Source organism: Thunnus maccoyii, chromosome 21 (genome assembly GCF_910596095.1).
Source record: "Thunnus maccoyii chromosome 21, fThuMac1.1, whole genome shotgun sequence".
Classification (NCBI taxonomy): domain Eukaryota; kingdom Metazoa; phylum Chordata; class Actinopteri; order Scombriformes; family Scombridae; genus Thunnus; species Thunnus maccoyii.
The window spans coordinates 24288394-24303556 of NC_056553.1; the positions used below are offsets into that span (position 1 = coordinate 24288394).

The 15163-nt window shown below is 39.7% G+C and overlaps 3 long non-coding RNA genes across 3 annotated transcripts; 2 read left to right on the forward strand and 1 right to left on the reverse strand.

Moving 5' to 3' along the window:
• The first annotated feature begins 989 nt into the window (after positions 1–989).
• Positions 990–2020, forward strand: LOC121888556. The gene is made up of 3 exons (XR_006093271.1): positions 990–1494; positions 1599–1743; positions 1924–2020. It is a non-coding gene; the product is annotated as an uncharacterized LOC121888556 (long non-coding RNA).
• Positions 2021–2179: 159 nt separating this feature from the next.
• LOC121888519 lies at positions 2180–2971 on the forward strand. Its single transcript, XR_006093248.1, has 3 exons — positions 2180–2271; positions 2425–2510; positions 2602–2971. It is a non-coding gene; the product is annotated as an uncharacterized LOC121888519 (long non-coding RNA).
• A 2436-nt stretch (positions 2972–5407) lies between these two features.
• On the reverse strand, positions 5408–6161 carry LOC121888283. The gene is made up of 3 exons (XR_006093181.1): positions 6021–6161; positions 5805–5920; positions 5408–5555 (listed from the first exon to the last, which is right to left on the reverse strand). It is a non-coding gene; the product is annotated as an uncharacterized LOC121888283 (long non-coding RNA).
• Positions 6162–15163: the final 9002 nt, after the last annotated feature.

The window sequence follows — 15163 nt, forward strand, 5'->3', positions numbered from 1 at the left end:
GAATGTCATGGTTCAGTATGTCATGGCAATAGGGTTGAGTATCCAGAACCAGTTCCAAGTTGGAACTGAAATATATATATATTTATATATATATATATATATATATATTGAGTTGCATATTTCAGTTGCACTCTCAAGTGAACTGCAGTGAGCATTTTGCAGTCCATCAAAGTTTATCTTATCTGCCAGGACCTGCTACGCAGACCAAATGTCACGTCATTTGTTACGCAGTACGTCAACAAAGCATGTAAGAAGAGACACTTCAATTTACATCCTGGACCCTGACTATCTACAGCAAGCGCTTGAAAGTTTGGCTTAGCTTCACTAAAAAAGATAATGACACAGCAAAATGCAAAACCTGCAGTAAGGATATTTTGTGCAAGGGAGGAAGAACCTCCAATATGACGAAGCATTTACTTCAACTCAGTGTGAATCTGAAGGAATGCACTGTGTTCAATGTGTTGCAGTCTCACAGCCACAACAACGCCCCAGATACAGCTAATGTTAACAGAAGCATCTCATGCACAGGTACAAAACACAGATGAGCTGACATTTGCCTTTTATATTGAAGGATGATGTCCATAAATTATTCTAATATATCTTTTAGATGTGAGTTCAGAGAGCACCCCTCCACCTCCGGTTCATCCCCAGAGACCCTCCTCTAGAAACTCCTTTCACTTCAGCCATGACAGGGAATATGAGCAAGGAGAAAGTGGATGAATGTCACCAGGCAGTGACAAGATTTGCGGTTACATCCCTTTGCTACAGTTGAGTCTCCTCTGTTTAGATATGCAAATTGCATTATTAATATCTGGTTATTCACAGCAATATTCAGCCTTCTTTGATATTTTCCTGTCATAGCACATCAGAAACAGCTGACAGAATAACTAACATCATAGTATCCAGTAAACTATGATTAGGCCTACCCCATGGGAGGTGTAGCATAATAATGTGAGTGTACAATATCTCTGCAGGGAGATGACCAACGCCCTAAATCCCAAATACTGCCCTCCCTCCAGGGATAGTCTGTCCAATCATTTGAACCAGCCTGGTACAACATCGAAAAAGAAAACATAAAAGCAGATCTGGAAAAGGTCAGCAAAGTAGCAGTTACCGGTGATGGCTAGACAAGCATTTGCCGGGACCATTACATTACAGTTACGGCACATTATATCACTGAGGGAAGGATGAATCATAAAGTTCTTAAAACAAAAGTCATCTACAAAACACAAACAGGGGCAGTGATAGCCAAGGAAACTGGGGACATTTTGGATGAGTTTGGAATAAGGGGCAAAATTGCAGCTATCACAGTGGATAATGCATCCAACATGGATGTGGCAGTAATAGGCTGCCTCACACACACACACTTAATCTTGGAGCTCAAAGTCTGTACACAAGTGGCAAAATGGACAGCAAAGATCTGGAATGTGATCTTTTGGATGAAGAAGTCATCCATGGCCAAGACTGTGCGCCAAGAGAAGCAACACATTGTGAGTAAGAATCATTACTCATCATCAAGTTCAACATCAGATATTATTATCTATGTATTAGTATTAGGAAAATAAAGTTAAAAATATTATTGTTTGTGTGTGTTGTAGACCTTCCTCAGCACTCTGTCTTTGTTGATGTCAGAACTCGCTGGTACTCTCTTTACCTCATGCTTGAGAGGTTCCTCTAGCAGTATCTTACGATTCACACAGCGTCTTTGGATCAATGGCTGAGAAAGGCAATGGAAAGGGACAGGTATGACAGCTTTTGAGCTTTTGAGTGATGTGTTGTGGTCCATGGTGACATAATGTGATGAAATTAATGATGAATAATTCAATTACCTAGCTAAGTGGAATAGTAAGTGGTTACTCTTTGATTGAAGAATAATTCATAATTTGATTTCTGAACATGGAAAGTGTTTTCTTCCCAAAACAGACTTCAGAAAAGCAGAGGACCTGTCAGTTCTGTACGCATCCACACTCTGTGTCTCAACCCATACTACAAAAGCTGAGGGAGCATTTCACTTTGCAAGATGGAGATATAGTGTTTGTGTCCACCCTAAAGAAGACAGTCTGGTCTTCTTCTATCAGGTAAAAAAAATGATTAAAAGCAATGGATATCACTTAGGGAAATAATTGTATTATGTTTTATTATTATAATTTGATATGTACATTTCATAGAGTGTCAACGTCAGAGCCTTCCTTGGAGAGGCGACCACATTGGTTCCTAGGATTAAACATAAACTGGAGGATGATGACAGTCTGAGACCGGGTCAAGGACAAAGTACTGGCAGCAGCACATCCTACAGAAACACACATATTCATTATAGATGTGAATTAAACTTAGACTTTTAATTATCAAATATTCATCTCCTGCATCATGTCCTGTGTTACTCCTTTGTCTAGTCTAATTGCTTATTACACTTGCAACTGACAGAGCATGGTGATGGTGAGAGGGACATGGAAACAGTTCAACCAGATGAAGAGGAGAGAGGGGAGGAGAGAAAGAATGAGACTGTATCGGTGAATGCAACATGATAAAAATTGCTTCAATTATACTTGATATTATTGTCTTTATAATCTTATGTGTTCTCAGTTTTGATTTTCATCTCAGGAGGAGCTTTTTGCAGAGGGTGATGAACTGAAGAGGAGCCTAATTCAGAGTACCTTGTCCATCCAGGAAAAGACTCACAAAGAACTGGAGATGTATAGGGATATGCCTCCTATAATGACCTCTGAAGACCTTGCTCTCTGGTGGTAGAACAGAAGAGACAAATATCCTTTGCTGTCAGACCTAGCCCTCTCATACCTGTGTGTACAGGCCTACTTTACCCCCAGAGAAAGGGGTTATTTCTACTGCTGCAGATACGATCAGCCCAGAGAGATCACGCATTCTTCCCGAGAAGGCCAACATGCTGATTTTCTCCAGAATAATTGTTTATTTTGCATTGCAGACATCCATTCATCCATTCTCTTGACATTGTTGCTGCTTCCATAACAACTGTCTGTTAAATATTTTGTTATATTCTGATTTTTTTGTGTTTTTTTGTAATGTATTTTTCCATTATTTATTTGAACAGTTTTGTTTTGTAGTTTGTTGTTTTTGTTGATCAATCCTTATAAGAAAGAGTAATATTTATTTTTATAATTGAAGGGGGAAAGAAACTATAGTATATATATATAGTATAGTATATATAGTATATATATATAGTTTAAATGTGCCAAGAATAAAGGTAGGCTGATTTTTGTTCTTGAAATATTTGTTCTTTTTTTCTCTCCAAAAAATATTGGAATCAGAACTGAGATTCAATAAGCAAAATTAGAATCAATAAAATTGATACGATACCCAACCCTACACATGGCAATCTATCTAGTAGCTGTTGAAATATTTCAGCTGCTGACCAAACAAGCTGAACTGACAGACTATCCATTATCCAACATTACCACCCCTAGAGCTACAAACTAACAATAATGAGTAATATTTCAATATATGGAGTTTCTGTATAAAAACAGTGACAAGTTGTAAGAGTATTAGTGCATGTTTATGTATGGTGAGTTAAAAAGCAGTGGAGGGATGAAAGAAGAGAAAGTATGTGTGTAGACGGGTGCAATGGAGGTGAATAGAGGAGTTCACACAAGTGGAACCATTAAGACAGAAAGGCACGTCAAAGAACATAAGAATGCAAATAGGAAACAATCACCTTTTCTTTTTGTTTGATGATGGCAAACTCAAGCTGCTGTTAACATCCACTGCAAGGTTTTCCAGTTTGTTCTCCTAATGCACAGAGCTGTTTGTTTTAGCAGCTTCCAAAGAGCTTTGCCGCTAAGTATCCATTTGCATAACAAAGTTCTTCTGGCACTGCAGTATATGAGTAATACAGAGTCAACTAGGTGAAACGAGGATAGATCTAGTCCGGTGGATGGCAAGTAGGGGTGGGGGAGGGCGGATCAATTCTTAGATGCATCTCAATGCGGACATGGACGCTTCTGCATCGATTCACAAATGTCAAAAATTGATTTCCTATATGTTAGTTAATAATGTGATGTTGATGGAATAAAAAAAAGGCAGAAGTCAACTGTGAGGGCAGTGCAGCGTCCAGAGAATCTTCACAAAAGGCAGCAGTGGTAAGCACGTTTTGATTTCATGTCTAAATAATTACCTTTCCTCGACAAATATGACGTATATGAATAACTTTCTATGCCGTCACTCAGAGACTGAAGAAAATAACTCCGCGGTCAGTCTATTTCACCTCAAAAATCCTGAGATTATGAAAGATTCGCACCCCTAATGGTGAGTGGGATTAGACAGAGGGAAGGATGAACAGGAAGAGAGCAGAGAGTAAAAAGACATGAGAGACTGGGTTGAATAACGATGCAGAATGTAACAGTCTGCTCTCTTTGTTATATACAACCCTTACAGAGCACCACTGTGTGTCCTAGAAAGGGAATGAAAGCACCAACTGATGGTGTGAACCCAGTTACTGGTCATTTGGTTGAATCCTAAGAATAAGAGACACTTTTTCAATGTGTCTCTTTTGGTTCATTTTAATGTGGATAGTTTATAGCGTCAAAACACTAAAGAATGCCAGTCAAAAACATTATGACTGATAATGAACATGTTCATTTGCACTGCAAATTAAAGTGGTTGATTTTGGAAGAGAAAAACAAGTCACAATATCCTTTTGATCCAAATGTAGGCCAAATTTTAACTGAATTTCCAGAAAATCTGCAAAGGAAAATGCAAATCCACTACTGTTTTTTGAATATTAAGAGTTGGTTCATCAAGGTAAACAGTCAGTGGTGCTAATTTTCCAGTCTGTGCCATTAAACCATTGCAGGAGGACATAACAAGATGATGTCAAACCTCAAACAATGAGAAACCATACAGTAGAGTCTGATTGCAGCCACAGTAGGGTGTTCCTGTAGAGCACAGGAACACTCACTTTTAAGGAATGCCCACTGTTATGACTGGCTTGTGGGGTACAAGAACACCCGCTTTTTCTTCTTCTCTGCAGACAGGTGTAGAGGGCTTGTCTGGTCTCGTCTGGAACACAGTTCTGATGGTGTTTTAAACAGCTACCACACACCATCTTAAGGTAAATATGTAAATATTTACTCTGGGCCGTAGTCATTGATTTATTTTAATTTACCATTCTCACTGCCTTCTGAGTAAATATAATTTTGATAACAGTAACAATAGAAAGAAATTAATGAAAATTTTGTCCAAATTAGTCTTTTTCAGATCATTTGCAATGTTTCAAACTCAAGAAACACATGAAAAATATGTTTTTCTGTTATGTTCTGTATATATATATACACATTTTGCAACAAATAAAGGCAGGCAATAGATAGATTCAAGACATTTATAAGTCTTATAAATGGATACCAAATCATACATAACACAGCCAATATGATAGGCTTATGCACATGTTGATGATGTTGATGAATACACAGAGTGGGGCTGGTTGTAGTCCTGTCAGAGCTGGGGCTGAGGCTGCAGTCTGACCAGATGAGGGATGTATGGAGGTCTGAGGTGAAGGAGGACAACCAGAAGAGTCTGGACAGATGCTGGAGGGACAGAAATCAGTACGACTGAATGTGATATAATGAACATAAACTGTCTGTTTATGAATCAACAGCAGTAACAGTTTCATTCCTCATCATGTTGCACTGATGCACTGAAGGACTGAAGATGAAACCAGTCCAAGGAGACACAGGAGCTTTTACTAGGCTAAATAAAAAAGACAGACAAGCAAAATAAACATTTCTTAACCAAAATAGCATTGCACTATGAAATAAACACAAGTACATATTTACTTGAGAAGCAGCATCCATTGATCCAGATCTCCTGATGATGTCACAGAGTTATAGATGTATCCATCACTGTGATCACAGAGAAGCTTTCAGTTCAGATTGGGGTGGGTCTCTGGTGACTGTAAAGAAGATAAGCACAACCCAGTGAGATTACTGGCATTCATCAGTACAGATCAGCTGTGGAAAAAGCATAACACTGGACTGAAACTACGTACTCACCCGGTGTGCTATCTTCATCCTCATTCTGGAGCCATCAGACCTGGAGGATTAGAGGCCTGAGTGAAGGTCACTGCTGAAGGTCAGAGGTGATGATGATGAGAAGGCTGAGCAGCTACTTCACCCTGCTGTCTGTGATTCTGCTTTTACCAAGAAACAACATAATCACAGATATAAAATACATTAATACATTCACAAATATATGAATCATTCCTGCTGCTCCACATGCTGCCTCATAGTTCTTCAGCAGCTAAATGGACCTGAACTGCACTCATTTCAGACAGAGAAAGGCAGAACTAAAGAAATCAGGATTTACTGAACCTGCAGCCTGTTATCAAAAGACAGGAGACAGACAAGATTAGGGGTTAGGATGTAACCATGACAGAAATTAAATGAAAAGAATACATTTCAGTATAAAAGGTCAATAACTTTATTAAATCTCAGTGTGCATGTGTATTCCAAAAAAGGAAAAACAAACTAACTCTACTGTCTTGTGTCAGTATCAGTCTGGAAAGATTCCAGTTTCAGTTTCTGACAGCTCAGACAACAAGGTGCAAAATTCACACAGACATCATTTATATAACTCACACTTCAAATATTACTGAGGTATCATTATCATTTATTTACTGAGTTACATCATGCACACCCATGTCTAATGTTTATCAGACAAAGCGTGGTGTGGCTTTGTTTATTTGAACCAGCTTATCTGTCTGACTACATCAGTGACAATAATGCTACAGTGGTTTACTGTCAGTCACTAATACAGGAGACAGAGCAGTACCTTCATGTGTTGTTGTTTGCTGTTGTTATTACCAATTAATATTACCAATGTTATCTCATGGAGAGATTATCAATAACATTATGTTATGAACATGACCTCTCTGATGGAGGCTCAAGGCAAAAATTCACAGAGAAATTTACATTGTCTCTCACCGTTAAGCCGGTTTGTCAGCTGAGGAACAGCAGATTAAATGTCAGGAACAAATATACTGAAGGCCAGCAGATAAATGTCTGCTCCAACAAAGAAAAGTCTTGCATTCACTACAAACATAAGAGGACACAAATATCTCATATTTTGGCTTAAGTTTTCAGCAAGGTTAGTCATAAACTGTGAAGCTTCTGCAGTCTTCACTGCCCTCAATCAATGAGTCTAAATGCAGACAGCACCACTCTGCCATTGCAAGTCACAATGTGGTCCAAGGGGGGTAGACATTTTTTTTTTTACTATTTTTAATTACTTTAGCAAGGCTACAATAGATTGCAGCTTGACTTATTTATTCTGTAAACAGGTTAACAGTCATAGTGGTTTAGCTTTTTCAGCTAGCTTTTGACTAGTAATGCATAGTAACAATGTGCAGGAAAACAGACACCACAACCACCAAAACAACAATGCAACGTGGTCTATTCACACGAGGAGCTCCTTCAGTACCGGGATCGACCACTTGCATGTCCAAAGAAGATCCCGCTGGAGCTAAGGACACCGAGGAACGGAACTCGAGCCAGAGCAATGGTAAGAAACAAGAAGACAGAGAGAAGATGCAGATACAAGCCTTGTCTTCCCTCTGTTGTCATGGGGAATGTACGCTCGCTGATTTAAAAGATGGATGAGCTCTCGGCCCTGGTTAGCAGACAGCGCGAGTACTAGGAGTGTATTATGTCTGATGGAGACATGGCTGAATATGAAAATACCAGACTGTTCAGTGGAACTAGCCGGCTTCTCGCTAGTTTGGGCAGCCAGGGAGAAACAGAGCAGTAAGAATTCAGGCGGAGGGTTTGCTGTATTTGTTAATTCCAAATGATGTAACCCAGGGCATGTTACTATGGAGGTAACAATCTGCACGCCTGATGTTGAGCTGCTGGTCGTCAGATTGAGGCCAAACTATCTGCCTCAGGAGTTTTCAGTGGCTATTGTTATCATTGTTCACATTCCACCATTGGCAGTGGTGGCGCATGCTTGTGACGTATCCCAGTGCACTCCTCATAATAAATGGTGATGTAAATTATGTTAAAATCATGAGGCCCTCCACAGGAAAGGACAGAGCAGGCTGTTCTTTCTGAGGAGGCTTAGATCCTTCAATGTGCTGCTACGGCTGTTCTACCAGTCTGTGGTGGCCAGTGTTATCTTCTTTGCTGTGGTGTGCTGGGGAGGTGGCATTGGGACTTGTGGTGCCAATAAACCGGGCAAGTTGGTGAGGAAGGCCAGCTCTGTGGTGGGGATGGAACTGGACAGTGTGGAGGCAGTAACAGAGAAGATGAAAGGGAAGCCGAAAGCTATCATGGACAACCCCTCTCATCCTCTCAATGATGGGCTGAGCTGGCTAAGGAGCATGTTCAGCCACAGACTCATCCAGTCACATGCCTCAAAGTGCTGAGGGGCCTCCTTTGTGCCATCAGCCATCAGACTCCACAACGCAACAGCACCCAGTACCTCCTACCTCCACTGATTGACTCAATACCATCAACCACTCAGTTCAACTGTCACCACCACAGATATTGAACATGTATATACACAACAGATACAGATAATGTAAGAGTGTATGTACTGTACATATATTTTAGGAACAGTATCATTACATCTTATCTTGAAAACAGGTGGATGAAAACACACTTACTGAACCTGCTGCAATACAAACAATAGTCAAAGGAAAACTCATTTTCTTATTAATTTTAGTCACGCAAATGGTTTTGGTTTTATTTGCTCAGGTTTTGTGAGATCTTTCCTTCTTTAAGTACAGTTATTTAACATAAAAACTTATTCAAGTTATGGATTTGGCTTTTGCTTTCACATAGTACACTTTTATTGCATATTTTTATTGCATTTGGTTTCAAATTTTTGCTCATTTGAGTGCATGTATTTTCATTCAAAATTCTGCCCTTAGTACATTAATAATAATTTCTGTTTCTGGGGTCCATGGCTGAGTCCTCCCCTGAAGATAACATGTTTTGGCTTTTTGTACTTTGCTAGCAGGAAGTGGAAGCGGGGGTGTTGTCCATCACTTTGGATAATCAATCCACTCTCTTATATGTACTCTAAATATGAAGCTACAGCCAGCAGCCAAGTAAACTTAGTATGAAGACTGGGAGCAGGGGAAAACAGCTAGCCTGGCTCCATCCAAAGTAAAAAAAAAAAAAATCTTTTCTATAACTTTATTGATTAGCTTCTCATCTCTGTCTTGACAGATATATTTTTCACAAAGTGTTAAACTATAACTATTCAAGTTGAAGTAGAATTATAGAGTTACTTGTGTCTGCTTCTCTCCTATTGTGTCTGTGTATGCTAGCCACTGTGTATAAACTCTTGTAAGGTTACATTCAGTTTGGTCCTCAGTTATTTTGTTTAAAAATACAAAGGCCCATAATATCAAATGTATCTAGTTTTCCTATTTTTTTTTTCATTTTGAATCACTCTCTGATTAGAATCCAAAGTCCTTGAGCTTTGTTGCTGCTGTCTGTGACTGTCTCTGACACCTTATTAGAGATTTCTGCCTCCACTGCAGAACATTGGAATTGAACGGAATTTGTTTGAGATGCTTGTAGTGAAAGACAAAACTGCAAAAAAAAAACTCATGTCTTTCCAAAAGCAATGTCCCTGAGAAAAGTCACTGTGAACAGTTTTAGTATGGCTATTGTACAAAGTGGCTATAAGGCAGAAACTTCAGCAGTATTGGACAAAACTGGACAAATAAAACTAAAACTATTTGAATGACTGGACAAACACTAGAGGACAGTGAGAAAAAAAAAACCCTTTGTAATTTAGGTGAACTGACCCTTTAAGGGCTTTGAGGTTGGATTGAAAGAAGCTAAATGTTTCAACAAAAGAAGCAGTCATGGCAGCTTTTAAAGATACATGCCAGCTCAGGATAAATAAAAAATCGGAGCAGAGCATGAGGGCAGATTACATATTACCGATGCTTTTCCCTGATAGTGCATAAAGTGCTTTGCTCACCCAGATTTTACACATGATGAAACACAGAAAGGAAAGTGTCCACAGCAGAGAAGGGAAGCAGCAACAGTAAAGTGACTCCACCAACATGCAGGCATCAAACGGAGGCTACAGCCTTCCACCAGGATTGCCTGTCCTGGGGTGAGAGCTGCTCCAGCCTGTGGCAGCCCTTGTTGAAAACACTTTGTTCTCAGATGTGGTGTGTGCATGCACATATGTTATCCGAGAACATACACCCCAATTATGGATAAGTGTTGACAGGTGTAGAGTGCTGTTTGAGTCCTCCATGTTTGAATTGGTAATTCTCTGGAGTGGAGGAATGCTTGTGCCTCGGAGACCTCATCTAATCTGACTGCACATATCGATCCGCGTTATAAACTGAAAAACTCGTAAAGCTCCCCCTAGAACCAAGCTGTTTATAAAGGAATTGATTACATTCTGGGCAAAACAGAGCTTGTATCATAAAAAGAGATCGATAGCACTGATTCTTTTGAGATAGGAACTGCAGATTTAAGTTGTGTTGAACAGATGCAGGACCCGGTGACATTGGATCTTTTGCAGCACAATGAAAAGTTGAGAAATAGTATTGATGTCAGCATGCAGGAGTCTTTTCTTTTCATGTTTCACAGTGGCAAACACAGCCAACGGTTTCGGAGGCTGTGCGGCTGAAGCGGATCCTGTGTGAGGTTGCTCTCTTCATCAGCTGCCTTTTCTTTCTTAGACTGGCAGCCGAGGCTGATACATGATGCCTGAAAGAATAGGGAGCAAAGGGAATTCAGCTGTCACAGAGACCCCAAATATAACCTGAAGAAAGCTCAATTCTCCAATTGTCTGTCTGTCTCTGCCTCTCTAACCCTCCCTCTGCCTATTCTCCATCATACAGCCTCTGATCCTCATCTCACTTGCTCTTTGCAGGTTTAAAAATCGCTTGCAAATGCAAAGAAAACCATCCATTTTTAAACGTTTGACAAGATCCACCTCTCTCGATGACATGCAGTTGAGATTGTGAAAAGCTTACCTATGCAGCCGCTGATGTAAAACGCTTCCTTGGATGTTGCTCACACACTCTGAGGCTTTTTTAATAGGAAGCTTGGCTTTCTTCCACCTCCCAACTTTCTCAAGTGGCAGATCTTCAAGAATAACAAAAACACCAAAGAGAGGGACTGGCGGGGATGCTGCTGCTGATTATTTTTGCTTCCCCTATCAGACTTCTCATTTTTGTTCCGCAATTCATTCCATCTTTTTTTTCCCTCTTCATATTGAAGTAGCAATTTGTATGGTCGGCTGAACTGAAAAAAATTAACAAAATCAGATTCTAGCTTTAATGAGGATTGGACCCGATGGCTTTAACTTCCTTTTTTTCTCTACTGCTCTGACCTAGTTGCCAAAATAAAGGCTCGTTTGCACACAGCAAATTAGCAGTATATGTTCAACATGAATGTTTTCAATATGCAGGCGTCAGCAAACAGGTGTATAATCAGCTCCCTATGTTGAGCACTAATGAGTGTGTTATAGCTCTATTCCAAATATTCGTTGACACTTGTACTCAGTGCTGCTTCCAGTATGGAGTACCACTAATTACACTGCAATGAACAGTGAAGCCAGTAAAAGATTTAAAAAGGTTAGTATGATTAAACAGTACTCATACAGGAGCAGCAATATCCTTACTCATCCATGTTGCCACAGCAGCCTGGTTGGTGTGTAAAGAGCTAAGTAGGGTTTTATTGTTTATTAAAGACCTTTATGTATACATCAATTTGTTCTAGCTTTAGTTATTAAGCATACGAACGCTTAGTGATGCACATATCCAAATATGCATCCTCTCTGCATCTGTAAAATAAAAGTATTCATGAGTATGTATGAGCATTTGTACCACAGCCTTTCTGAGTCACTGTCCTCTAATGCTTGATTGTCTTGTCTTGCTCGTAAATGGCTTTGGATAAAAGCATCTGCCAAATGACAAACTGTAAAATGTAAATGTATTTCACATCCTACACATTTTGTGCCCTGTTGTATAATGCACATTTTGAACATCATGTAACATACCTGATATTGTTTTGTACTTTTTTGTATGTATTTTCATGTACAACATACAATTCATAATTTCTTTGATGGGGAAAAAAAGCAACGTTTATGTAATATAAACAAGCCAAGTTAGCCCTCTGAGCTAATGAATGCTAACTACTTAGCAGGTGATATCATGGTGAAATCTAGTGTCAGCAACATTTTTTGACGACACTAGATATCAAATAAATGCCAGAGACTATATTGTATTAAGTTGCTCTGAGCTGTAAATTCACCACTTCTAAGCAGAAAGCAGAAGATAACGTTATCTTGGAGCCTGACAAGCTCAGGAAAGTCCTCTCATCCTCCGGGCAGCTCTCCTGCTTTTGCCTCTGTCTCAGACTCACCCTGGTCGGCAGCTGTCTCCCTGGCCTGCCTCTGGGTGTGCAGTGCTTTCTTCTTCTTCTTTCCATTTTATGTTGGCTGGCAAAAAGCGTTAAGGTGCCTGGTACTGCCACCCATACCAGCTATGTTAAAATGAATTAACTTTACATATATACCAGTAGCAGCACCGTTTGTCCAAGAGCGTATCAATATTTCGGTACTGACCAGTCAGGAACCGGTACCAATTTAGTGCCGGTTCTTGATACACATCTGCAGCAGCTGGTCAAAATGCAGTGCAACGAAGCAATAACGATTGATTGATGTCAATCAAAAGAAAATTAATCTGCAACTATTTTGATAATTGATTCATTGTTTAAGCAATTTTTTTAAACCAGTGTCCCAAATTATGTAGCTGCTGCTCCTCCAACATGAGGATTTGCTGTTTTCTCTGTTTTATATTACTGTAAACTGAATATCTTTGGGTTTTGGACAACACAAAATATTAGATGACATCAACAAATACTGGGAAAATGTGATGGACATTTTTCGCCATTTCCAAACATTTTATAGACTAAAGGATTAACGGATTAGTGGAGAAATGGTCTGCAGATTAATTGATAATGAAAATAATTGTTAGTTATAGCCCTACAGTGTAGAAAATTGGTTTAGTTGTCATAGTTGCAATGATGCAGGCTTCTGGCTGAGCTGAGTGTGCATCCACTCATGCTGTGGTCACAGCCAGCAGCTGTAACTGATACATAATACATTATATTGCATTATAATACACCTCAATCTTCCTTTATGTATGAAGGGCATGTAGTAGTTCAGTAAAAACTTCCCACTGTGACCTTTTAGGGGCTCAATGAATTCCATTGATCATATTGTCTATCCGTTGGGAAGGGAGGAAAAGGGAAGTGGAATGGATACTTTTATCTTCTTTGAAGAGGTTAAAAGTGACATCTCTTACATAATTTTAGTTCACACACTGAGGCGACTTCACAATTGAGCAGCCACCCAGTCCCACAGAACAGCTCTGTACTCTAAAAGCCCATCCAGGCTACAATCGCACAAGCTCACCTCTGTATTCAGTGGTGTGTGTTTTACTGGAATATTACTGCTGAACCAGGAGTTTGGCTAAACTCCATTTAAACCTGATTTGCATAAAAGCATTAGATTAGACAAGTATGCAAGCATGTGAGTAGACAAAAAGATACTGTCCACCTCTCGTCTAACAGCGAGTGGGCGACCACAGTTCATGACATGATAGCATTCTGTCTACACAGTTGGCATTAACATGGAAAAAAATATGTGAGCAAGTTTTTACCTCTTAGATAAACAATCTCTGTAGGCTGATGGCATGGATGAAAGATATAAATATGTGTTTGGTAGCCTATTACACTTAAAATGTGAATCCATTTGGTGAATTATGATAAAACAGTTTAAAGTGCTGTTTAGAAGCCCTTTGAAGTCGCGTTCATTACTCTGGTGTAGGACAGAGCAAGCATACTGATGATGCAGAGTCCTTCCAGTTGGGGCTCAAAATGTCTAAAAGCTTGACAAGTGAAAATGTTGGCCTAAGAGTGTCATTGCAATCAGTAGGGTACATCTTCTAGGAGCCATGAATCTGAACAAGTTTTCTTTGCAATCAAGACAGCAGAAGACTGTCCCTCCAACAACAGCATCAGTCATTTGTTCAGATGTCTAAAAACAGTTTAGGTCTAACTGATAAGGATCTATAGGAGTTGGGTCAATTATAATCCTTATCTGTTAGGAGTAAAGGTAGATCTGTAAAGCCTCAGTTTTGCATATGAAGTACTCAGACGCACAACTCAGAGGTAGGCTTGATACAGTAAATGTTTTACTGTGTCCATAGTTCAAAATAAGGTTTGTCTACTGCTGGTCAGTCCAAACAGGCAAGCAAAGCAAAGGGCTTAGGCAGGCAGGAAATGGTATTAACAGGCAGGAAAAACAGAAAACAGGTATACTAATGCAGTATGCACAGTAGACAGGCAGGAAATTTAGGGGAAATCGGTGATATATGTGGTCCACCTTGAAGGTAGCTAATCTGCTTCTGCCACTCCTCCCCAGAATCCACAACGACTCCACATGGCATTGCTACCACGATACCCTCAGAGGGAGCACTTGCATTTTAATTCTAACACCCAGGAGTTGTTGTGTGCCGTGACAACCACTAGGTGGTATCTGTTAGCAAGGTGGGCTCAATGACAAAGTCTCTGGGATCCAAACTCCTGTACAATGGTTAGTTAGTTGCAGACAACAATGCACTTAACTGCAGATGTGGAAGAAGTTGAACTTTTTTGGCCTCATGTGCAACTGAACAAATTTCATAGGAATGAATGGGGCCCAGCTTCCGAGCTGTATCCAGTTTGCTTTATACATCCATGGTGGTTACTCCATGGTTACATTATCTAACCAATGTTGTTGTCATGGTAGTGACTTGTCAATCACAATGTAGCCACACTCTAAAGCATACCCAGTCTTATGGTCTATTATACTCTCAGTGGGACCATAATTTACAAAATAAACATCATGCTGTATTCGAGAAGACTTGAAACTAGCGATTGAGACCATAAACTCATAAGGAAACAGTTTACTGAGGTAATAAATCAAGTGAGAAGTAGGGTCATATTCTCATAGACTTCCATACAATCAGACTTCTTTTTGGAGCCAGTGGAGTCGCCACCTGCTGGCCATTAGAGAGAATGCAGGTTTAAGTTAGTTCAGCACTAGCTTCACTTTTCAGACCAGGAGCTACCTGCTTGATACTTCAGTTACTGTTTACTATATTTGTAAA